This window comes from Drosophila nasuta, chromosome 3 (assembly GCF_023558535.2).
Source record: "Drosophila nasuta strain 15112-1781.00 chromosome 3, ASM2355853v1, whole genome shotgun sequence".
NCBI classification, from domain to species: Eukaryota; Metazoa; Arthropoda; class Insecta; order Diptera; family Drosophilidae; genus Drosophila; species Drosophila nasuta.
The window spans coordinates 36,552,538-36,578,323 of record NC_083457.1 but is presented as its reverse complement, the minus strand read 5'-3'; the positions used below and the strand labels follow the sequence as shown (position 1 = coordinate 36,578,323).

The following is a 25,786-nucleotide window of genomic DNA, read 5'->3' as shown; positions in this document are numbered from 1 at the left end:
ATGCAGATGATGAGGTTGATGATGTTGAAGTGATCATCATCATCATCTTCAGCTACAATGCTGGCGCCCCACGACGACTTCGTTGCCGTTTCCGACCTTCGTCTCAGACTCATTCTCCTCCTCTCCCACTCCTTTCTCTCTCTCTCCCTCTCTCTCCTGTTCTCTTCCCTCTTTTCCCTTTCTACTGCTTCATCTCCGTCTCTCGTCTCCGACAATTGCTATTATTGCTCAAGTGTAATGCCAACAATAAAGTAGCTGTTCATATCTACGCCATTTGCCATGCAATATTGTTTAAGCACACGGAGTCAGCTGAAGGCGAGACAGAAAGAAAAGAGAAACGAGCGAGCGAGAGAGAGATGAGAGTTGTAGAAGCAGTTGGCAATTTAAATGCGCATTAAAAGTATAAATAAAATGTTGAGCCTGGCAGCAACTTTCCTTCAAAGGCTTTTCTGCTTTCCCAGCGTAGGCATCCGAAATGGGGGAGGTAAAAAAGAAGGAGGGAAAAGGGAAGACACTGCTTCTTCTCCATCATCCAAGCACACATTGCATTTCGAATTAATCATGAGCCTAGAAATGTGCAATAAAATATTTAAGCGCTATTGTAAAAGTGGGCTACGAGTCGGATGGGTGAGATTTTCGTTTCGAGCTTTTGAAGATGGAAATGGTCAATATCCTTTATATTCCAAATTTAAAATATAAGTTATATATTCTATGTATTCTATATATTCCATATATTTTTTTTATCTATATCTATAATTTGTGTACAAGTTTTATAAGTATTAATTTGAGCTTAACTAAAACTGAGTTAAAAAAAATTTGCATATTCAAATTTGCGGTGGGGTCAGAAATTTGATCCGATTTGATGTAGAAAAAGTTATTTACTTTTCATTTCGGTAAGACAGACTTACTCGCTTTGTAAATCGAAAGAAACTTTCGTTTACGTTTTTAAACCGAAAACTAAGTGTGAATGTGAAACCCGCAGCCACTCTGAAAAACTGATTATGGAATGTTATGATATAGGAATTTATATTCTATATTGAATATATTCTATATATTCTATTTATACTACCAAAATCGTTATATTTTATATGTTCTATGTATTTTCTATATATTCCATTATATTCTATATCTACATTTATCTATTCTATTCAATTACTTTAACCATCAATTAATGTCTGACTAAAATAACTTGAAATAAAGGTTCATAAATTGTATTACATTTTTGGCGTTTGGCAACTGCTAATGCAATGTGAGAGAGACCAATTTGTGTTACGTATTTGTGTGTGTGTGTGTGTGTGTGGAAATTCTGTAGCAACACCTCGGAGAGAGGCAGTAACCGCAGAGAATTTGCAAAATCAATGAAATGTTTGACAAAATACCAAAAAGCCACGCAACAAGCGTAGGCAGCAGTGAAAAGACAACAACAGACTTTTAAGAGTGTTAAATATGTGTGTAGATGGAGTAGAAGTATTTGATAGTATCTGAATGTGCATAAGTATTTTGTTGTATGCATTTTGCGGTTACTTCTGCATCACTAAAACTAATAAATTTCGAGTTCATTTATTAAAGTTGCTGTAAAGTTGCCATCAAAAGTCTAATCATACCGGATTTGTGGTTATCTATGGCCATGGCTTACATGTGTTTGTTGCCTGCCTTCTGAATCAGCTTCTGCGTCTGCTTCTATTTCGTTGCGTTGTGTTTTCAGTATCAGATACAAAAACTCACTCAACAGAGCCAACACAACATAACATAAATAAACAAAATGCCACAAAGTGTGGCAACCAAAGGGACGTGTTTCGAGTGGAGCAAGGTGAAGGAAAAGGGAAAGGGGAGGTAATGTTTGCCTTTGTACTGCAGCAGAAACATCAACTCTCTGCATCTCAGAGTGTGTGTATTTGTTGTAGTCAGCCATGAGCTGGCATTCAATAACATGTCAATATGGATATGTAATTTGGCCATTTACTGTACAATTTTCGAGATAAATATGAACGAACAACATCTCTGGGCGGGAGCTCTTCACCAAATTACAACATTAAAAGCGTCGGATAATTGCAATAGACACAGAAAAGTGTTGAACTTGAAGCGAATTTTTCGAATATTTCATTCATTCATTCACTGACTGACTGCATCAACATGAATGATATTCATATGTTTGTTGATTTTGCGAGTGCATTCCAATAGGTTTATTTTCGAATTTCGATTTATTTATTTTGCTGTACATATGTGTGGATTCAAAGCCCAAAATGGAAATTTTAATGAACTTCCATTTTCATTTTATTACAGCGCAAATGTGCATATCAAATTTCTCAATTATTCCGCAAAAACACGCCTGCCAAATTTTGTATTATTTTTTGTTGCAAAATACTTTTGCTAGCACTAATGAGCAACAAGATTGAGTCTCGAGCTGTGAACGGGTTTTTAAATTACGACTGCTGCAGAAATTAAATTTTCTATGTAATATTTTTGTGTAGAAATCATAAAGCATAAACTGTGACATTGTGTGACCACCAAGAACACAAACTAATCATCTTCGCCATGTTCGGGTCAAGCAACTAATAGCAATTAATCAACTGAATTTCATTTAAGCTTACTTTGTTGGTTTCGCACGAGCATAAAATGCTAACAAAGTTGTTTGACTTTACGGTGTCGTCGACGTTGTCGTCGTCGTCGCCGTCGTCGTCATAAATGCCATTACGGCACACACGTTCCGCCAATTCCAAAGCCAAAGCCAAGCCCCTGTTATTCCGCCCCTCTTCACCAATTTCACCTGCACTCTAACTAATGCAATAGAAGCAAACTGCAATGCTTATGTGTGTGTGTGTGTTGTTGCCAACCTGGCTGCACTTTTTCCTTTTCTTTTTTCTTCCTTTGTTGTGTATTAATTTCATAATGTAATTTTTACTGCTTAGCGCAACATTTAGCAGCAGCAGCAACAGTAACGGCAACGGCAGCAGGACAACCCTCTAATGTTGCATTTGCTGCTTCTCGTCGATACGCCTCAAGAGCTGGTCATAAAAACTGAGCCCCAATTGAATTTATGACCAAGGCAAATTGCCAACCATTTTCCACTACTTTTATGCACTTTTCTCTGAAATTTAATAAAAGCATCCAAGCTTTTAAATGCGATATTAGCAGAGCACACAGAATGCAAAGCCATAGATATTTGATTTAAAAATGTAGCATACTTTTTGGGGCAATATTGTACACTACACAAAATGCATGAAGTAAAAGCCTAAATCTAATTTTTGTTACTCGAATTTGATTGCCGTGTACCATAAAATTTGAATAACGATTTTATTTTTTTATATCTCATAAGTACAATTTAATATTAGGTGATTCTTTTTATATTTTTTTGTCTTAAAAGACTAAATTACACTTCTATTACTCGTATTTGATTATTCTATGCTCACCAAAGTGTTAAAGTTTTTGCTTAGAAATTCAGTTGTTAATTGTCATGCATAATACATTCAAAGCAGGCAGCAAACCTTTTCAATTGTATTGCAAAGTATATCATGTGTGAAACTGTTTTCGATTCGTAAATATTGCAACCAAATTAAAATGCAAGTTAAATGCGGTTATAGCGACTTTCAAGGGACCGTCGTTATATCCGGAACACCTACTAACCAAAAGTTGAAAAATAACATTTTGTTTATTTTATGGTTGCCATAGGTTTTTAAAATACAATTAATTAATGTTTTAATCAATTTAATTGGGGGACCCACCAAGTCATCGAGTTTACGTCACAATAACCGGACAGACGCTATAAGCGGCTTGAGAATTGCAACAGGCAAATAAGTAAAATTTACTGTTTACGTTTTTAATTTATGTAAACAAACCTGCAAATTTGCCACAAAAACGAAATATTGCATCCTTTTAAGGCTGATCATTCAAAGAACATAAGAAATCAAGAAAGCTGCTACGTTTCAAAAATTTCCGGATATGATGTTCTTTCTACCCAAGTTGCAAGTTATTTATTGATGGAATATTTAAATTAGAAATGTTCGATTATATTACAGCTTAAAAAGCGGCTAATAAAATGAATATTAATAAATTAAATGTCCCAAATAAAAGTAATAAAATTACTTTGCAATTTAGAACTTTCATAATAAATACAAATTTAACCAAATGCAATAACTAGTTGCAATCAAAGTTGCGTCATCTATTTGCCTTCTACATATCTTTCTAGCCAGATACATAAAATACGTGCCAATTTAAATTTTCTATTACTAGTATTTGATTACTCTATGCTCACCCAAAGTGTTAAACTTCTTGCTTCGAAATTCTCTTGTTAATTGCCATTCATAATGCATTCAACAGCAGGCAGCATAACTTTTCTATTGTAATGCAAAATACATGATATGTAACTCGTAAATATTGCAACCAATTTCACAAGCTAGTATTTCAAATACACTCCCAATCAACTAGCAGATTTATTGCAAGTAAATTATATCCCTAAGTCCAATTGGCTTTTCTCTTCCCTTTCTCTTTCTCCGTCGTGGCAATTTGTATTCATTACAGAACTCAACTGTCGTTTGACCTAATGAAAAACTGCAAATTTGCTGCAAATTACAATTAATTAATTATATGAATTTCTCTCATTTGTCTTTTGGCCTTTTCGGTCTACTGCAAATTCCAGCAGATTCTTAATAATTAAACAATTTGAATTTGTGAATTGCATTTGGAAGTCCGTTGCTTGTTTTTGCTTTGGTTCAGCGTTGACTCAGTAACAATTACAAATATTACAATTGTAATTGATTCTGATGCGCTTGATGAGTTTGCCACGCCTACGAGAATGTCATGACATATTCGCATTGTTGTTCTTGTTGTTGTTTGTTTTAATCACATTAATTGAAATGTTTGGAGCTTGTTTATTCTGGCAGCTTAGCTTAGCTGCTGCTTCTCACTTCTATTTATTACTCAATTTACAGTTGTGCATAATGAATGCATTTGATTGTGTTGCCCACTGTTGTTGCACGAAATTTGCATTAAAAACGTTCAATATTATTAATTGTTAACGAGACTAGAAGATGATTGATATGCATACATAACATGATCGAAATGTCTGCTGAGCTTATGCTTGTGTTTATTCAAGTGCAAACTGTGAGTCATCTATCTGAATCAAATTTGCAATTGAATTAACTATACATTATATTCAATAATTTAATGGTTCGTCAAATTTAATTTATTATTGTTGTGCTTCTTGAATATGAAATCAACAGCTGAAATACAAACAAACATATTTACATATTTATTGTACTCTTCATCTTTAATAAGTCTAAATTTCGTTTAAAATTATATTTCTCCTCTACCTTTTTCTTATCAATTGCTTATCAATACTTAATATACATTATAAATTTAATACATTTTGACATACCTATCGAATTAAGATTGTATTTTTCATAAATGTATACTTAAATTTCATTTTAAATTATATTTTTCCTTTACTATTTTTTATCGATTGCTTCTCAATACTTATTATATATTATATTAAGATTGTATTTTCCATATTTAAAAATGTATACTTAAATTTGATTTTAAATTATATTTTTCCTCTACTATTTTCTTATCGATTGCCTGCCAACACTTTAAACTTCGTCCCACGACTAACGAGTGGTGTCTGAGCACATTTTTGGGCGCTTACTAACAGCGTAATTGAATATAAATATTGCCCGATTGTCTGGGGATGGTGCTGCTGTTAGTTGGGAAGCTGAGAAGCTGGCGCTGAAATGGGAGAACGGCGCAAAACTTGGCAACTTGTTTCAGTTTTTCCATGTCAGTCTTCAGTTCACACTTCGTGTGGAGGCGACGACGGCGAATGTCGATGAAATTTATACGCTCTGCAGATTAATATTTAATAAATACAATAACGTTGAAAATTTCTAACCGTTTCGCCTCACTTCGAAATTAATTCCCCAGCTTAACACTCGCTCTCTCTCCTTCTTATGTTAGCTTGCAGTCCGTCGAGCATCGTTCGCAACCAAAGAAGTTTATGTGAAAGTCATACACAAAACTCAAATATGCACTATACACACACATCTGTGAGTGCGAGTGTGTGGTGTAGTGTGTATGGGTGAGTTTAGGGATTTCTTTATGCAAATTTGCCTTAGCAATGTTATTTTAGCCAAGGATGAAATCGCTGGGCAAGGGCGGAGCGAGAGCAAGAGCGAGAGCGAGAGAGAGAGAGAGAGAGTCAGAGAAACAGAGTCGAAGCGAAATGGTTGGGCGAGAAGAGAAGGAAACTCTGGCAAAATTGTGTTCAAAATGCATAAGAGCGTGTATTAGTGAGTACTCATAAATATTACCATATGCACATACGTCGTTCCATTGCCTTTGTCCCCTTCCCCGCGCGCTTCTCAAGTTCCTTGGGCGAAATTTAAATATGCTTTAAGTAGAGCGCACAGATTTACCGAACCATAAAAAATGCTCCGCAGAGAATCGACGATGCGTTATGATATGACTGACTCTTTCTCTTTCCCCCCTTATCCCTCTCTCTCACTCTCTGTGACACTGTTATTCTTTCTCCCAGTGGACTACTGATGGGGCAAATGTGTCACGACCAATGCTCTGCTTACTGCACCGCCGAATTGAAAAAACAAATGAAAAGCGTCCAGCGTGAAAACAAAAGACACACATGCCAAACACACCCACATTCTACACACATACTCGACACACACACATTTGACATACACACACAAATCACATACAAACTGAAGTTCGCTCCTTCAATATGTTCGCGAACGAATTGTGAATAATATGCACAAGATATGACAATGAATTAGAGATTGCGATCACAACGCAACGGAAGTTTTCCGGCTTTTAAAGAAGTTCTCAAAAATCAAAATTTAAAACAAGTAAGAAAGCTACAGTCGAGTGTGCTCGACTGTGAGATACCCGCTACCCATTTTGAATAAAAGCAATATATTTTGCGGTATTATTCTCAAAACATACCAATTATACTACTAAAAATATATTTTGGGGTATTATTATAAAATATATACCAAATATACTAAAAATACCAAAAAATATACCAAACGGTATATTTGGCATATCGATATAGTACCGCATTCAAAATATACCATAGACTGCACAATATACCAGATTGTCGGCCAAAGCAACTCAGACCCCTAATAAGTAGGCGTTTTTGCCCATACAAAAGTATTTCTTTAATAACTTCGACAATTTTTATCTGATCGCAACAAAATTTTCAGGAATCATAAATACTATAGTTATTATTGTATATACCAAAATTCGAAATTCTAGCTTTACAATTACGCTTGTTATTCGATTTTTTTTATTTAAGGGGGCGGAAGTGGGCGTGGCAAAAATTTGAAACAAACTTGATCTGCGTGCAAACATAACAAATGCTGTCGAAAAAAAATTATAGCTCTATCTCTTATAGTCTCTGAGATCAAGGTGTTCATACGGACGGACGGACAGACGGACAGACGGACAGACACACAGACGGACAGACGGACATGGCTAGATCGTCTCGGCTGTCGACGCTGATCAAGAATATATATACTTTATAGGGTCGGAGATGCCTCCTTCTACCTGTTACATACATTTCCTGCCGGCACAAAGTTATAATACCCTTCTACCCTATGGGTAGCGGGTATAAATATAAAGGAAAGAGAGAGAGAGAAAGAGAGAAAAAAATGCTTGCAAAAGAGATCTATTTTTATGCCTTTTTATACCCGCTACCCATAGGGTAGAAGGGTATTATAACTTTGTGGCGGCAGGAAATGTATGTAACAGGTAGAAGGAGGTATCTCCGACCCTATAAAGTATATATATTCTTGATCAGCGTCAACAGCCGAGACGATATAGCCATGTCCGTCTGTCCGTCCGTCCGTCTGTCCGTATGAACACCTAGATCTCAGAGACTATATGAGATAGAGCTATAATTTTTTTTCGACAGCATTTGTTATGTTTGCACGCAGATCAAGTTTGTTTCAAATTTTGGCACGCCCACTTCCGCCCCCGCAAATCAAAAAAATCGAATAACAAGCGTAATTTTAAAGCTAGAGTTCCGAATTTTGGTATATACAATAATAACTATAGTAGTTATGATTCCTGAAAATTTGGTTGCGATCGGATAAAAATTAGAAGTTATTAAAGAAATACTTTTGTATGGGCAAAAACGCCTACTTACTAGGGGTCTGAGTTGCTTTGGCTGACAATCTGGTACATTGTGCCGTCTATGGTATATTTTGAATACGGTACTATGTCTATATACCAAATATACCATTCGGTATATTTTTTTAGTATTTTTGCAGTATATTTGGTATATTTTGAGAAAATACCGCAAAATATATTTCTTTTATTCAAAATGGGTAGCGGGTATCTCACAGTCGAGTGCACTCGACTGTAGCTTTCTTACTTGTTGTCTTTTGATTTTATTATCATTGTTTCGCTCTGCAGTGAATAGTTATTCTACTCACATTCACATTAATTTTGTCGTATTCACTTTTGTCTCTCAAATTCAACCCACTAGCTGCTCTTGCCAATGCTCACTGTATCTTTTGTGTCAATTGCGTTAGCTTATTGTTTTTGCATTTCATTTTCATTAAAGTAGCAAGCGACTTTTCTCCATGCATTTGGCATTGCTTTTAATTCTCATTCTCTTATCCATGTTTCGCTTGTCTACTTTTAAATATTACCACAAACTTTCTAGGGCCAAATGTTTTCTTAAAGTGCTTTTCAATGTTAATTTCTACAAATGTTTTATTTTTATAAATACTTACTCGATTGGATAAACTATTGGAGAAATTTCCAGTATTTTTGGGGTTATTTTGGTATATTACAAAAATATTACCGCTATATTTTGCCTTTATTCAAAATGGGTAGTGGGGGTCTCAGAGTCGTGCACACTTGATTGTTTTTTTTTCGATTTTTTATGTTCTTTGAATGATCAGCTTAAAAGGATGCAATATTTCGTTTGTGTGGCAAACTTGCAGGTTTGTTTACATAAATTAAAAACGTAAACAGTAAATTTTACTTATTTGCCTGTTGCAATTCTCAAGTGGTTCTAGATTTTTTTGTAAGGCTGATCCATCAGCCGGCATAGAGCTCAAGGAAATTTGTATTGTTTCTTAATCTTATAGTAAATATGCAAGGCCCAGAAACGCTTGCAAAGCCAACAAACTGATACAGAACGGGGTTCTGTTGGGGTTCTTTTGGCTTTGCAAGCGCTTTTGGAGCCTTGTGTTCGGTTTGGTGCAAAGAGCGGACCCAGAATCTGAGGCATCATCTACAGCTACTGATTAGAGCTGGAAAAACCTTGAGGTAACATCGATAATATAGATGTTGCCAAAAATGTTGCAACATCGACATTCGTTACTTGCAACCGGGTAAAAGAGGAAGCATCAACGCGTGGTAAGGTAAGTGAGGATCAATTTGAATATTATTAACAAAAACTAATCTATTGTTATCTTCTATTTTAATAGAGTAATTGGTGGTGTTGGCAGGCATCGTGTGAGAATTATGGACACATTTTTTTGAAAGTAAGTTTAATAAAGCTGTTGTAAAATGAACATTTGTATATATATGTATGCATGCAGGCATCTATACATCTTTATTTGCGTTTATATCCATAGCATTTTTATAAACGTTGTAAATATTTATACATACATCTATTAGAACAGTTCATAAATTAACATTTTTGTCACCATCGGCGTTTTCGGAACCACTGGAGTACGAAATAGTGCATACTTTTAAGGCTGATCATTCAAAGAACATAAGAAATCAAGAAAGCTGCTACGTTTCAAAAAATTCCGGATATGATGTTCTTTCTACCCAAGTTGCAAGTTATTTATTGATGGAATATTTAAATTAGAAATAAATAAATTATTAATGGAATACACAACCTTAACCCTAATTTTTAGACTTAAAATTTTTCAAAAGAAAATGTGCTCGACTGTGAGATACTAACTAGTGCGCAGAGTTTCGATACGATTAATAAAAGTGTCTTCCCATTTTGAATTTGAATATTAAATATATATTTTTGAATACACACTCATAAAATATGACGATCGATATATTTATGTTGACAAGAAAAATTGCTGAATTAAAATAAAATGAAAAATTAAAATGCTGAAATAATATAAATGTTCGATTATATTACAGATTAAAAAGCAGATAATAAAATGAATATTAATAAATTAAATGTCTCAAATAAAAGTAATAAAATTACTTTGCAATTTAGAACTTTCATAATATGTAAATACAAATTTAGCCAAATGCAATAACTAGTTGCAATCAAAGTTGCGTCTTCTATTTGCCTTCTACATATCTTTCCAGCCAGAATGCGAAGGAGTTGCAATAGCTGTCGCTGTCTTAAGGCATGCTGTGAGTATTAAATGTTTGACTATCAAAACTTGCTGCTGCTGAATTTTGTTGGGTTTTTCGCAAGTTTTTTGGCAACGTTTCGCATACTTTGCACACTTTGCTCATTCCCTAATTCCCAATCCGCACTTTGCACACACGACACTCGAACACTTCTCTATAATCATAGGCCATAGAAATCCTATATCACACACACACATATACATACATATGTGTGAGTACTTGTGTATGTTTGTGTGTGTGTGGCTTTTATCATCGTTTTCTTTTGTCGTTTTGCTGGTTTTTACTGTTTGTTTTCACATCTTTTAGCGCTGAGCATCGTCATCATCATCATCATCAACATCATCATCATCAGCATCGTCATCATGAGCGTCATCAACATGAACGCACTTTGTATTTAATGTTTTTTAATGGAAAAACTTTGTAACGCTGCCGACGGAACAGTTTTCTTTCGTTGGCATTTGTCATAGGCGCGCTACAAGGAGAAGTTCTCCTCCTCGGCTCCTTCTCAGTTTCATCTACAGTTCCAATGGCAATCTCTAACTTCAAACCAGTTGCCCTCGGGGAGTCGCTTAAACCACTCGACTGCATTTTGCAACTCTGCAATGTTTGCTTTGCCTTTCGCAGATCCACTTCCCATTTTTTTTGCTTCTCTTGCCTCGTTCATACACGCAGTTGACTTTTTTTTATCCTAGTTAAGCGTAATACTAGTATCAGTTGTACCCTGTAAATTTGCGGTGGTAAAAGTAGCTTGAACTTGGCTGCGAATTAGATGCATTTGTGTATCGCAAAGATTCATTATTTAGCTGTATATCTTATTGTTGTTATAAGCTCAAAATGAAAAGTATTACTTGCAATGTATATTCTAGGGTATCTGCAGTTCAAGCACTCCTCTCCTTCGCTTTCTTAGTTGTGCTCTTTTTGGGTTTTTATGCCTCTTCGCATATGCTGTGAACTGACAGCAGCAGCAGCAGCGGCAAAAGAAAGAAGCCAAGAGGCACAACTGCAAAGCGATGATACTAAAGGGGAGAGAGGGGGAGCGGGGAGAGGAGCAAGGGGAACAAGGGGAACTGACAGCAATCGAGAGTTGCCTGGCAAACAATTCTTAAGTGCCTTCCAATATTTAAGCAGGCTTCCAATTCGATTGCTGTTTGCTGTCATCGAATGGCGTTGTCTACGCAACTGCAAAAGCAAATTGTGGCAAACTTGTTGGTGCAAGGGGTGGGAGAAGGGGAAGGGGAAGGGGGTAGAAGAAGGGGTGGCAATCGAACATAAAGAGATACACGACATGTGCCTTTTAAGAACTTTTTAAGATGCTTCTTCAACTTGTTTAGTGCCGATTTTTATTTCGACTTTTCAAGTTGCTTAAGTGCAAAACTTGTCATTCCATTGATATGCCGTCTATAAAAGAGATTATTGCATTGCCAATTCATCAAAGCAAAAATGGGATTCGATTGAAAAATAAACATTTGAGCAGATTAATTATTATGCGAAAAGATAAAGTATTATAAATTTGACAGTTGTAGAAGAGCATTAACAAAACTTTATGATAAGTTTAAAAATATTTTTTGCACTAATTATAATTTTGCACAAATTAATAATTACAAAAGAAGTGTTTAATTGTCAATACTTTGAAAGCATAGTCCAATTACAAATTAAATTATAACTGTTGAATTATTATTAACACGCCTTAGTCCATCTCAATACAGAGTGTAAACGGTTTCGCTTGAGATTGTTTATAAATGACACACTCAATCGATGATTGTTAAAAGTTGAGGCAGCCAAATAAAATTCAAATACGCATTCCAAATATGCAATTAAACTCTATTATTAATTCAATTATTATTATTGATTCATTATTTTTAATGAAATACATAATTTATATTACGTATACGCAGCGAATTTCGTATTCAATTACATAAAGTTCATTACATTCATATAATACTCTGAGATTATGTTTGATTATCGTTTTTTTTCTTTTCTTTAGGCTGTGAATCAAATTTAAATTATTGCCATGCAAAGTGACATCAATAAATTTCAATTAAATACTACGCACAAAGGAAGCTTTAAAACCCCTTCTCGCCTTCACTCTCCTATTGCTATTTTGTCATTCAGCCTATTTGGCATTCTTTTAGATCTTTTTAATTAAATTTACTCAACACAAGTTTTTTGATTTGTTTTTACTTCACCAGTGTTTAGTTTTTTCTTCTTTTTTGTGCAATCTCATTGCATTTAATTAACCTCAATTGCAGAAGGCTTCCAGGAGTTGAGGCTAGAGAGGTGTGTGAATTGAGAGACCTCAATTATTTATAAACTGAGCAAAAAAGTCAGAGCGCAGAATAAAAAGTGAAACTAAGCCAATTGAAATATTCTCACACGTGGCATAAAAGTTGCTGGCGTTCGTTCGACAACATTAGAGACAACTACCGAGAGCGCCACCTAGCGGTGTGAATAAAAACAAGTTATACGCTTGCAGCCTTAAATATTTGCCACACACACACACATGCACTCTCAGTGGCGCACACACACAGTCACACACACAAATGGGATGCCAGCACGAGGCGTTTACAAAATGAAGTCAGCATTTTTATGATAGTCGTCGTCGCATTTATGACATAGTCCAGGGGATATATGTATGTATGCACGTCCACTATGTGGGGGGCGTGTTTAGTGCTGGAGAAGCGAAAGAACTCTCTCTCTCTATGAGAGTGGGTGTATGGGTGAATGTGTATGTGGCACACTCGTGAGGATGTACGGCTGCTCTATGGGTGTGATGTGTTGTGTGTTTAGTGGATGCTTCAAATGCGGATATTAGTTGTCGTAATATTAGAAAGAAACACTGCAGAAAACATTTTGGCATATTTAAAGAACATTTGAGTATTATAAAAAAAAGAATAAAATAAAATTACGAAGTTAATTACAAAATAAATATAATTAAGTAAAAATACATTACATTTGCATTACTAAAAGTTATACTGTCATTATAATTATTTATTTATTTATTTTAAAATATTGTAAGTCAAATCATAGTATTTATCAATTCATAAGTAATCAATGAATAATAAATAAATGAATAACAAATAAGCAGTCTTTATTATTCCTAAAAATTGGTTTGGCGATTATAAATGTAGAAGAAGAAGATTAGAAATTAAAGAAATACTTTTGTGTGGTAAAAATGTAGTATTTTTGCGATTTATTAGTTTGATATATTTGAAAATGAATACCGCACTGATTAGCTTTTATTTCTTTATTTTTCTTCCTTGTTTGTTTATCTTTATTTCTTCATTACTCTAAATGTTGACATAATAATAATCAGGAAGTTTTATTCTTCTCTTGTTAAAGTCTAAAAGTATAATTCAATGAATTTTCCTAAGAGTATTTATTTTTCATTTCATTTCTTTACTATTAGGAATGTTGAAATATTAATTAAAATAAGTTTTTTTGTGAAAGTCTGAACTCAAATTTCAATACATTTTTTTAGCGTTTTAATTCAGAAATCTATAAAATCGTTTTCCATGGTCCTATTTTTATCACTCCTTCTATATCTTCATACATAGATTAGCATATTTGCTAAAGCATTTCTCTCAGTGTCAGCATTGGCAATAGTAGTTTTTCGTCGTCTGTCTCCAGTCGTGCTTGTGTTATTTTTTTTGTGTAGCCTCTATGTCCTGAATCGCGTAATAACAAAGGCTTTGAACATTTGCCATTTTCGCCATTCGGTTGCCAGTGCTGCACAATTTTATAGTCTGCAATGAAAACGCACCTCGACACACAAACACATACACCCACATAACTGTATACATATGTATATAGAGTACTCTATATACACATACATGAGAGAGGCTATAAAAGTGCGAAATACTCATTTATTAACATGAAGCTTACGAAAATAGCGTAGGTGCGGTTAAGGACCTGTGCTCACACAGCCGGAACAAAAAGAAAACCACAGACCAACACAGAGAGAGAGAGATGGAAGAAGAGATTGCAAGAAAAGGAGAGAGAGAGAGATGAAATGTGTGGTAGCTGGCGACTTGTCCAGCTGCTTGTAAATGTGTTTAAAATTGAAATTTCAATTTCAGCACAAGCAGACAACGTCCTGCAAAATGCAACTGGAAGTGCAACTACAGCTGCAACAACAATGTAATGTGCACATTGTTGCATGTCTACAGTTATGCAACGTTGATCATCATCATCCAAACAAACTTTAAAACAATTTCCCGCACAATTTTACTGCCAAGCCACTTGACAATGTAAACGGCAAGCGGAAAGCGGAAAGTAGAAAGCGGAAAGGCGGCACACGCCACGCCTCCTCCCCCCGCCTCAAGCTAGACGTGTGTGAGAGTGTGTGTGTGGCAAGTACCTGTCCTCTCCTCTGCCCATTCCCCGTTATTTCAACACGAGGACAGTCTATCGATAATACCGAAATGCTTTTGATTTGTGCAACTCTCTTTCGCTTTCGCACCGAGGGCAAATTGCTTAATCGCCTGTGCATAATGCAGCCCTTCCCCCTCGTCTCCTCCTGTCACACATTGCATGTTCCTCCCCCTCGCCTCTTATTGCCAATTGCATTACACGTTACACACACGTGAAGCATGCGTGAAAAATGCATTGCAAATTTGAGCACAAACATTTTTAATGCTGATCCAAGCGCCATTCAAATCGCACAAACATTTTCGCTTGCAGTTTAATTATGCGTGCATAATGTTCAATCGTTTGCTGCGAGGTGGCTAATCATAGCGGTGGCTAATACCCACCTATAAACCAGCTAGCATAGTATTATATAACCCGCCTCCTACTTTTGTCGCATTGTGCGCTTGACAGTTTTATGAGCTGCTTTCTGGTCATAAAATGCCCTTTTTTCGTTGTCCGCATTTTGTTATAATTTGTTGTTGATCCATAAAACTTGCAAAAATTGTTGCCATTGCATGTTGCATATTTAGAGAGAAGGTTGCAGGGAAAGTGGGAAGAGCAGAAGCGTACTATTGTTGCTAAAAATGAGCGCTAGATGGCGTCAGCACAATGTATAATGAGCTCCTAATGTGAATAAAGTATTTATTAAAAATCTATGCTATTTGATAAACTATTGTAATGATATTACGGGTGAAGGTCATAATTTGAGAGAAGGTAGCAGAGAAAATGGAAAGAGTAGGAGCAATACTCATGTTGCCAATAATGTACGCTAGATGACGCCCGCATAATATATTATATAATGAACTCCTCAATGCAATAATAATAATAACTTTACTATTTGTAATAAGTAACTGTAATAAGTGAAGTGTACAATTTGAGTGAAAGACCAGAAGCCATACTTTTGCTGCTAATAATGTGCGCTAGATGACGCCAGCATAATATATATTGAACTCCTCAATTCAATAATGTATTCAATTAATAGATTACTTTGCTATTTGTTACACTCTTGTAATGAGATTGCGGATGAAGGTCATAATTTGAGAGAAGGTAGCAGAGAAAATGGAAAGAGTAGGAGCAATACTCATGTTGCTAATAATGTGCGAAAGATGGCGCTAGCATAATATATAATGAACTCCTCAATTCAATAAAGTATTCAATTATTAAATAACTTTGCCATTTGTAATAAGTAACTGTAATAAGTGAAGAGTACAATTTGAGTGAAAGACCAGAAGCCTTACTAGTGTTGCTAATAACTTGCCCTAGATGGTGGCAGCATAATGTATAATGAGCTCCTCAATTCAATAATGCATTCAATCAATAGATAACTTTGCTATTTGTTACACTACTGTAATGAGATTGCAGGTGAAGTTTACTTGAATCTCAATCTGTGTTTCTCTCAAATTGTATAATGATATAGTGCACAATAACTGCAATAATTTGCAATGTATAAAGACAGATTATTAGTTATAATTTGGTGATTGGCCAGCTTATGCGTAAATCATATTGAAACTATGTTATGTATGATTTATACAATTGAATTGCTTTTGCTGCATCTGCCAAAGATTTAATTATCGACGAGTGCCCCAAATGATATGAGTGAGTGTATTCAGACTGCAGCTAATTAGTCTGAGCAGGCGCTTAAAATGGATTCATTTGGTGTATCTTAAAGGCGAAATCGAAGTCATGGCGATGGCAAAGGTGAAGCCGAAAGCTGTAAGCCAAAGCCAAAACGGAAAACCAAAGTCAAAGCCATAACATGAATCAATTACGAATTAAACTGATTAGAATTACCTGCAACTTGGCAGTACGACTGCAAATTATCGATTACAATTCTGATTTACTGCGACTGAAGGTGAGGTGAGAGCTACCTCCACAAAACAACATGTGGTCCACAAATTACAAGAGACAAACACAGATGCAGTTGCAGCTGTAGACGCCAATGCATACGTAGACTGACCAAAGCATTGCGAGAGAGACAGAAAGTGTGAGAGTGAGAAGGAGACCACAGTGTATTGTAATTTAGGGGCTAACCGAAACCCAAAAGCATGCAAAGGACACTTGGGCCAAACACTTGGGATTGCCAGGGCCGAAGTTGGGGCTGCCTGAAAGTTCATGTGGCACACAGAAGACGCTAATTAAATATGTGGCATGACAGAAATTTTGACTGTACATTATAATATTTTGCTGGAAATGTCAAGGAATCACACAAGACTTCTACTGAGAGTTGTTGTCATCTAACGCATTATCTTCCTTTTGGTGGCATCTTTGCCTTCGTGTGTCGTGTGTAGCTGACCGTAGTGCTGGCCCACTTTGAGGTTCTCTTTGGTGTCTCTCTTGTTCTCGAAATTTGCTTCATTAATGCGAGTATCAAGTAGAATCAATTACTTAGTGCCAGCCTGCTGGGCTGTTTGTTGCCAATGTTGCTGCTGCTCTCAGTCTCAACACCTGTGCAAATATTGTTCGAGCTGCCACTGTGTGAATGGAAATTTACTTAAGTGCAAATGAAAAGCAGTTCAATGCAGTTTAGCGCAGCAGGAGTTCGATGCTGTTAAATGACCGATTGATGCTTTATGTAGCTGTTGATGGCTTTAAGTTTTGTAGCAGGCAGCTTAGATCAGGTGATGCTTTAAATTGCAAACAGAGCAAGCAGTTAAGATCTTAGAGTCGCATTGATGCACTGCTTTCTGTTCAAGTGCTAAGTTGAAAGCAGGATTAACAAGCAGTTCTCTTACCACAATTCATATTGACTAAATATTAATGGATTCAATTATTGTAATCATAACAACATGGATATAGACAGCCAGCTATTTGAGCCTTTGCCCACAGTCTACATATCTGTTGCATAATTTCAGCATAATGACCATATTGTATATTGTAAAGGCATTTGGAAAATAAATAATGACGATGGACAGCTTCGCACTTATTACGAATGAAACCACAATAATTTCAAATCAAATGTGGCAGTTGCCCAAATGTTGCACAGCAACGCAACGCAACGCACATGCCACAATACAAATGGAGGAAGTTGGTTTGCCGAAAATCACATTACAGATTCTGTAAGGCAAGCAAATTGCGTTGAATACGAAGAATGCCAACACAAATGTAGCCAATGGAAAAGGCGAAAAAGGTTCTGTGGTCAGCAGAAATCAGTTGAGGCTAGAGAGCTAAAGCTTAGACTAAGGATGGGACGCACCACGATGAGCATGAGCATGAGGATGAGGATGAAGTGACGGTGGCAAACAAGCGAAGCAAATCTCATGCACACAAAGAATTTGCGCCACTTAACAAACAGAAAATTCCAAAAGTCAAAGTAATTTGTTTTTTCTTTTTATATTTTCGTTCGCCTTCTTCGAGCTGCCAGCTCCAAATTATTTGTGTATTGTGTGGAGAGTGCGAGTGGATGGAGAATGCGTAGGGAATGAGCTGGGTAAAAGGGGGTTTGGCAATTGAATGTGACTGAGCAAGTGTAACTAGAAGCGTCAACGCTTCGTATGCGTAATATTTCGACAGTGCTCAGCAACAATGGCAATCAGCGTAGGGAGAAGTTCTTTGATTTTTATGATGTTCAATTTTTGGCTACATTACAAAGAAATTCCGATGGCTGCCAATTCAATTGAAAGTTGCCCACATACACACACACATATCTTCTTAGCTGCTCCTCCCTTTTATTTTTATAGTTTTCCTCGGGGCTAATCAAGAGCACAGAAACTGAGAAACCCCTTTGACAGCTGTTTCGGATCGTCGCGTATTTTCAATTTACTTGAAAACCCCAATTTAAGCAGCGCCAAAAATAGGAGAGCAGCTCGAGAGATGAGATGAGAAAACAAATTAAATAAAATACAAGTACTTTGGCAATTGGTCTCACTCCCTCGCACTGAGAATCAAATCAAATAATCTATGCTTAGGTTATGGCCAGTCTTTATATAGTACATCGATGCGTCTTATGGAGCTTTTATGGCAAGTACGTGTTGCACGCAGTCGGCGACTGCTCAGCAAAATCAGCGAAATGTGCGCAAAATTGTTGGAAACTATTACAATTTGATATATGCGCAATTTAGTTGAATGTACGAGTAGAGTGCGAGTGTATGCGGCCAAGTTTTGCTATTGCTTTTCCTATTTCTTTTTGCTATTTTTTGTTGAGGCGCCTTGGGTTGCGTAGTTGCCATGTTATGCGGCCATTTTGCGGCTTGGGGCAACAGCTGTTGCAAATTTGGCCATAAAAATAAATTTTACTTAGCGATTTACTTTTTATTCGCCCCAAGGACTGGGTAGGTCATGTCTTGTTCTAGCTCATGGCTTCATGAGATTTTAACAAAATTAAAACGAAATATATTTTCTGAATGTCCAACAATTCAAATAAACTGCCTAAGGTCAAGCGCAATTTGTGGATTATGTCCAATGTGAGTGGCGTTGCCAAGCGTATTCATTTCTTGGAAGTTTTTCCAATTATTGTGTCATTAGTTTCGGAATTATGCATTAAATATGAATTTTAATACAATTTCGTGAAATTCACTTCAGATAATTGTTTCGATTAAGGTAATATATATATAAGTGCTATACAGAGTATTTGATGACACTTGACTTTTTAATGTATATTAAAGTTTTCTGATTATTTTTTATTTTCATCTGAATTCACTTGACTTATTATTGTCTATTAACTTTTTCTTAATATTTGTTAAGCTATTCAATATACATACATAACAAGTTCATTGTTTCGAAACTCTGTTAAAGATACTTAATGTTAAGCTTATGTGAATCATCGCGTTATGTTCATTACCACAATGTCACATGAAAACATTCAATTACAATTAACAATGCCAAAATTTCGACAGTAGCAAGAGCTATTGTGCATTAAAAATAACAAGAAGGCTGCTACAAAACTCTGTTTTCATGGCTCATGTTAAGCTACCTGATACATAACTCCGCCTAATCACCGTGTTATGCTCATTGCTACAACACCACATGAAAACGTTAAATTGGCAATTACAAATGCCAAAATGTCGACAGTAACATGAGCTATTGTTTGTGACCCATTATGCTCGTTTGCAGTGCAAATAATAATATTGAGCAGCTAATTTGGTTAATAATAGAAAATAAGATGATATTTAGATGTGAATTGCTCTATTAATAACATTATCTATCTGGGCAATGATGACTCTTTAATTGCTGTCTGTTTAGTTGAACGTGTGTTGCATATCGAATTGAAATGTCAACATTTATTTAACTGTCATGCATACACGGACGATAACCTGGCCAACAGCAGCATATAGAGATAGAGAGAAAGTTGGGAGTTGGGTGTTATTGACAGCGACATGTGTGGAGATTGTGCCAACAATTGGAAATTGTATTGTTGGATTTTGGTTTGCATTTCGTTTAATGCACACGCAATTAATGCGAATGCAAAGTAATTTATTTTTCAGCAAATAAAAAATGAAAACACAAACACAAACAAAGCAAAACAAAGTAAAATAATATATAACAAGCGACAGCAAATAATAAATGATAAACAACAGACGAGGTCCCAAAACATTTGCTGCTGTCAGCTTAACGTCCGACACTCCGACGTTCCGACACTTCGACCATCCGTCTGTCCGTCGATGGAATAACATATTTGTGGCTTGGGCAGAGGTGCTGAACATTATGTTGCAAATAATGTAATTATCCATTGAATATATAAGCATTAAATGCGAATGCAAATGCGAGTGGAAATGAAATTCACCTGACTGGCGGATTTGGCGAGAAATTGACTGATTGACATGGTGAGGGGCGGAGCAAGGGGGAAGAAAAGTTATTAAGAGCGAATGCTGGCAATGCGAATGAGATAAAGTGGATTTACAGGCTCGATGCGGACTCTCTCATTTCAATTAAAGAAGCGGTGACGACGGCGAGGATAAAGAAATAAGTGTTGAGCACGGAGCGTATGCGTAATGCATGAATGCACATTGCGCATACGCCGCTATATTCCCGCTGCGGTTGCAACAAAGTGACATGCAAAAGTCGTAAAAGGAAACGAGCACAACGAGCGACAACAAAAGCCACGGGGCCAAAAGGTTGACGACAGACAGCAGCAGCCAGCAGACAACAGACAGCAGACGGCAGACGGCAAATGGGAGACGCGTTGACACAAGTTAATTACGGCAGGTCGAAAAAGGACGAACTTCTCGCCGACTTTTTGGCCGTTCAGGTCACATAAAATTACTTGTATTACGCGTTGAGTCCGCCGCTCGCTCTGACATCGCTTGCATAGTTTTTCTCACCCTTTTTTTTTTTGGTGTGCATACACAGAGTTTTCCGTATTCTCTTTTTCGTTGTCTTTGTTTCGCTTTCGCTTTGTTTCGCGCTGCAGCTCTTTTGCAGCCATTACTTTTTACAGCCTTGCTGCTGCTGCTGTCCTTGCTGCCGCTTCCATGTCACTTTGGGCTTAATTGCTCCGCTCGCAAAGTGCTGCGAATGAGAGGAGGACAACCTCCGAGCCAGCGTCAGCAATGATGATGCGGTTAGATACGTGTAAAAAGGCGGCAATATTCATAACCCAGGACAGCGCTACTGCAGCTCAAATTTCAAGTTTAACTAACTATTATCATAGTTTTGATACAAAGTTTAAAAGAAAGGCTCCAAAGACCGCTTGACTTTAATTTTCTTATAAAAAGTTTTCTACACAATGTGAATTGGGATGGAATAGCAGATGAAATTATTTAACATTGTTTATTTATATAATTGATTTACTGTTAAAGAAATTACAATATCAAAATGATCAAATATTTTAAACAAACTAAACTATTTTATGCAATAAGTGATTTAATTAAATTAAGTGATTTTAATTGATGTGTAGGCAAATCATACATAAAATAAAAAGAAGTGAACAAATAAATCTTCTTTTAATTATGCAATTTATCATTTAAAAAGTTATTTCGTCAGTCATTTAATTCAACAAGCAACCTGTTTTATTATCCATTGTTTAAATGTTTTGTTGTTAAGCTGCTTCTACTGTTGATTAGGCCACAATCAATTGATAGAAATTCAAACATATTCAATTATAATCCTATCCATATTTCGTATTTGTTCAAAAGAAATGCATTCAATCATTTAGCAACTGACAAGTCAAGAGTCTTAGACTCCACTCGTACAGTTGCTGCAAAAGTTATGTGCACTCTTTTTCATATATGTAGCAAAGCGGCGCCAACTTTTCTGACGAATGACCAAAGTGCAACACATGGGCAACAATGGCAACAAAATATGTTTTTGAGCCGGAGCTGGAGCATTGTTTAATTGCCCGTTGAACAAATTAAAACTGACATTGCAACAAAATCGGGCAAGCTGCAGTTCGAGCTGAAGCTGTGAAGGGTTGAAGTTTTTAATTTATTTAACTGAAACTATGTCAGACATGTGCGAGGGAGTGACGAAGGGGAGGAAGGAAAGGAAAAGGGCAACCGCCGGCATCGGCATTAAAATAGTTTAGCTAAAAGCGCAAAAGGCAAACTGCAAATTTATGTCAACATTTAAAATGCAAGGCACGAGACAAGCGACAGAGAGAGAGAGAGGGAGAGAGAGAGAGGGAGAGTCCTGAAGCCGCAGGACAAGGGAACAACAAGACGACGGGCGACAGTCGACAGGCGAGAAGCGACAAGCGACGCTTAATGTGCATTTTGGTCACTTAAATGCGCCCCAGACGAGACTCGGACGAGCAGCTGGCCAGAATCAGCAGCATCGAGAAGGAGCCAGAAGCCAGGAGCTGGGAGCCAGGACATGGCCAGGACATAGACAGGGTGAAGGCTGCAGCTGGGCTTTTTATTACTGCAGCATATTTATCTTCATCTTGGATGTCGGCGCGTTCGAGACGTGCATTTGATGTGCCTCATACTTTGCACTAGATGTGAGGTTGTGTATGTGTGTGTACAAGTGTGTGTGTGTGAGTGAGTGGCCAATGCAGTCAATCGTCCTGCCCATTTGCCTCCGTCCTCTTTGCTGTTTTGCGTTTTGATGTCAACGCTTTGCTTTTGGTTTTTATGGTGGCAAAGTTGCCACTTGTCCCGACAGTTCTCTCCGCTGCCTCCTCCCCCTCTCTTCACTCTTCATGGCTGACGATGCTCACGTTGCACTTGTGACTCGGCTCTGTTGCCGCTGGACATTCATAATTCTCTTTGAATTTATGAACACTAAACTGTTATTTACGATACTCAAAGGCATTTAATGTTATACAAATGTGACTGTGGGGAGCTAAGCCCAGTTCTAGCACCAGAACTAGCTACAGGACTGCCAACAGTAAGGGGAGGGGGAGGATCAGAGAAGTAGGCAGAAGAGAGCAATAAAAAATACTAGGAAATTAAAGTGTGTGAAAAAGAAGTGGCCAAGGAATGCGGATATTAGATATGAGCTATAGTTTTCACTCGTCTTTTAAATTACCAACGAAGTTTAGAGTTTGAAAAATGTGATTTGCGTATTAATGCTACACTTAAATTGTTAACTAATTAAATGTGGATTATTATTATTCATGAAATTTACAATTTTGCTTATTCTGATTGGAGACTCTTTACAATGTTTAGTCTCTTCTAACTTGATTGCTAAGTACTAAAAAGTGGAGATAACTCTCACACTTTATTATTAAATACAACTTGAATATGGTAACATAAATATAGAGTTTATAGTATTTGTACTAATTTAAATATTATATTATTTTTCAGATGTTAATGGCTGCGAAATTTTTGCATTTGAAATATTTACAGCTATTTGATCGCCTGCTTGGCCACATAACTCGCAAATTGTGTGCTGGGTTTAATGTGGCGTGCTCCTTTTTCGTTTTACAAGCATGAATAAATTATAATTTTTTGCGAAAATTTGTGCAATCAAATTGAGCGTGCGTATAATTAATGTGGCCGCTGGTAGCCCAAAGGCAGAATACAGAAAGTAGAGAGCAGGCCATAAAATATGAAATTGTTTGCAGAAAGTCTTGAAAATGCTGGTTTCAATGTCACATTAAGCATACGTCATGTTGCACAGCAATTGGGCATTAATAACATAAATTGCGAGTGCAAGAGCAAACAAAAGCCATGAATGCATGACTGAATGAGTAAATAAATGAGTGAATAAGTGAATGAATGAATACGAGTGGCAAGAGTGCTGAAGACAAGTTGAGCAAAGACAAAATATAAATATTGATTTATTGTTATGGCACACAGTGTCTAGATTTTGTCAACGTCATCAATATAAATCATTCACTCACTCACTCAGTCACTTGCCGAGTCAGTCACTTATTCACAGTCATTCAGAGGACAGTGAGTCGCTTAGCATTTTCGCATATTACTCGCAGTAATTTCCTACATGCAGTTGAAAATGATTTGATAATGAAAAGGAAATTAAGTGCACACACTCTCTATCTTTGTCCCTCTCCCTCTCTCTCTCTCTCTCTCTCTCTTTTTCTCTCTCTGTCTGTTTCTCTAGCTATCTGTTTCGGTCTGCGGCTGTTTGTCCTTAGCTTGGTCCAGCTGTTTCTGCCACTGTCTCTGCAGCTAGCCTCGGCCTGCATTTGAGTGCCAAACATCCGTTTCCGCTGTTTGCCAATGTTGTTACTCTGCCTTTCCCTCCTCCCTCTCTCTTCCCCCTTTTCTCTCTTTCTGCATGTGTGTGTGTGTTTATGCATATTTCAAATAGTGCTGCATATTGCAACCGTTGCCGGACAGACATTCCCTCGAGTAGAGTCGAGGCGAACCGAGTCGAGAGTAAGTAACCAAGCAACGCCATTGTATTGCAATTGTTGGTCAAGCTCAGGCTCTTCTTCTTTCTCTCCCCTCTCGACTTCTCTCGGATCCTTCTTGCATTATTTTGCAGCAGTGCAGCGGATGCAGTTGAGAACTATGTACGAGCGAGTATCAGACGCAACTGGAGCATATTTGCATGGCTGTCTGGACAATGGAAGGAAGCTTATTCGGTGTATTGGTTAACAGAGACAATCGCCTGACTCCTCTCTCTATCCTCTCCTCCCTTTTCCCTCATATCTCCACACTCTCTTCTCACATGTGTCACCAATGTTGGCTATCTGTTACTGTCTGGTAATTTCGAGTTTCTTGATGATTTGTAATAGTATTCAAATGTTATCGATGCCTTTAATTATGTTTGCACAATTGTCGACTGCTTTCGAGAGAAGTTCTTTGAATCGATACTGAAGGCTTTCAGTTAGCATAATGACATTCAAATCTAGGCTATTGATCTCTCAGTAAATATTCAATTAAAGTACGGCATCAATTTATTAATGTTGCTTGTTATACAAAAGATAGGCAGCGATAAAAGAGAGATAGTGTCGTAAGAAACAAATTAATGTATAATTAGTAATTAATTAGCAGTTTAATTGTAATTAAAGTGGACTATGATTTTAATGGATTCATTGCTACTAGTAAGCATATTAAAAATTAATTAAATTAATTATAGTATTTATTATTCGCATCTGTCGCACTGATATTTTAATGAACACATCCGTATATCTTCTAATCGCATATTCAAATTATATATTGTTAAATGTATCTTATTGACATGACATCAATTTGCTTTTGCAAATTCCAATATCAACATGTAATTTTTGTAAACCACAGCGACTACTTAATAACAGTAAGCAATAAATACTCTTAAGCGGAAAAAATAAATAATTACGCCCGACTGCAGGTCAACGACTCGGCTCAATGCTCATGTCATAAACCTCATAAATACTCTACTATATTTTGCTTTGCCCACGCTCTCTTGATTGAGCCGCAAATAGATTGTTTTGCTTTTGTTATTATTGTGCTGTGCTTTCGCTGTGGCTATTTTTGTTGTTGTTGTTGCTATTGTTATTATTGCTTGTTTGTTTTCATCGCCGGAGGCATAACTTAATTATATTTTGCGCACTCCTTTTAAGTGCCGCGGCCCCCTTTTTGTGCATAACGCAGAGAGAGAGAGAGAGAGAGAGAGGAACGTGGATCGCGACGCGATGCGAGGCCAATGTCTTTGTTTACTTTTGCAATTGCTCAATTAACTCGACCGCAGGATAATAATCGCAATAAAA

At 36.7% G+C, this 25,786-nt stretch overlaps 1 long non-coding RNA gene across 2 annotated transcripts; it reads left to right on the top strand.

The window, feature by feature from the left end:
* Positions 1 to 9,078: 9,078 nt before the first annotated feature.
* LOC132791279 (uncharacterized) lies at positions 9,079 to 9,871 on the top strand. Of its 2 annotated transcripts, none has more exons than XR_009632892.1 (3): positions 9,079 to 9,380; positions 9,447 to 9,503; positions 9,645 to 9,871. It is a non-coding gene; the product is annotated as an uncharacterized LOC132791279 (long non-coding RNA). The 2 variants fall into 2 exon arrangements; XR_009632891.1 differs by having other exon boundaries at positions 9,640 to 9,871.
* Positions 9,872 to 25,786: the final 15,915 nt, after the last annotated feature.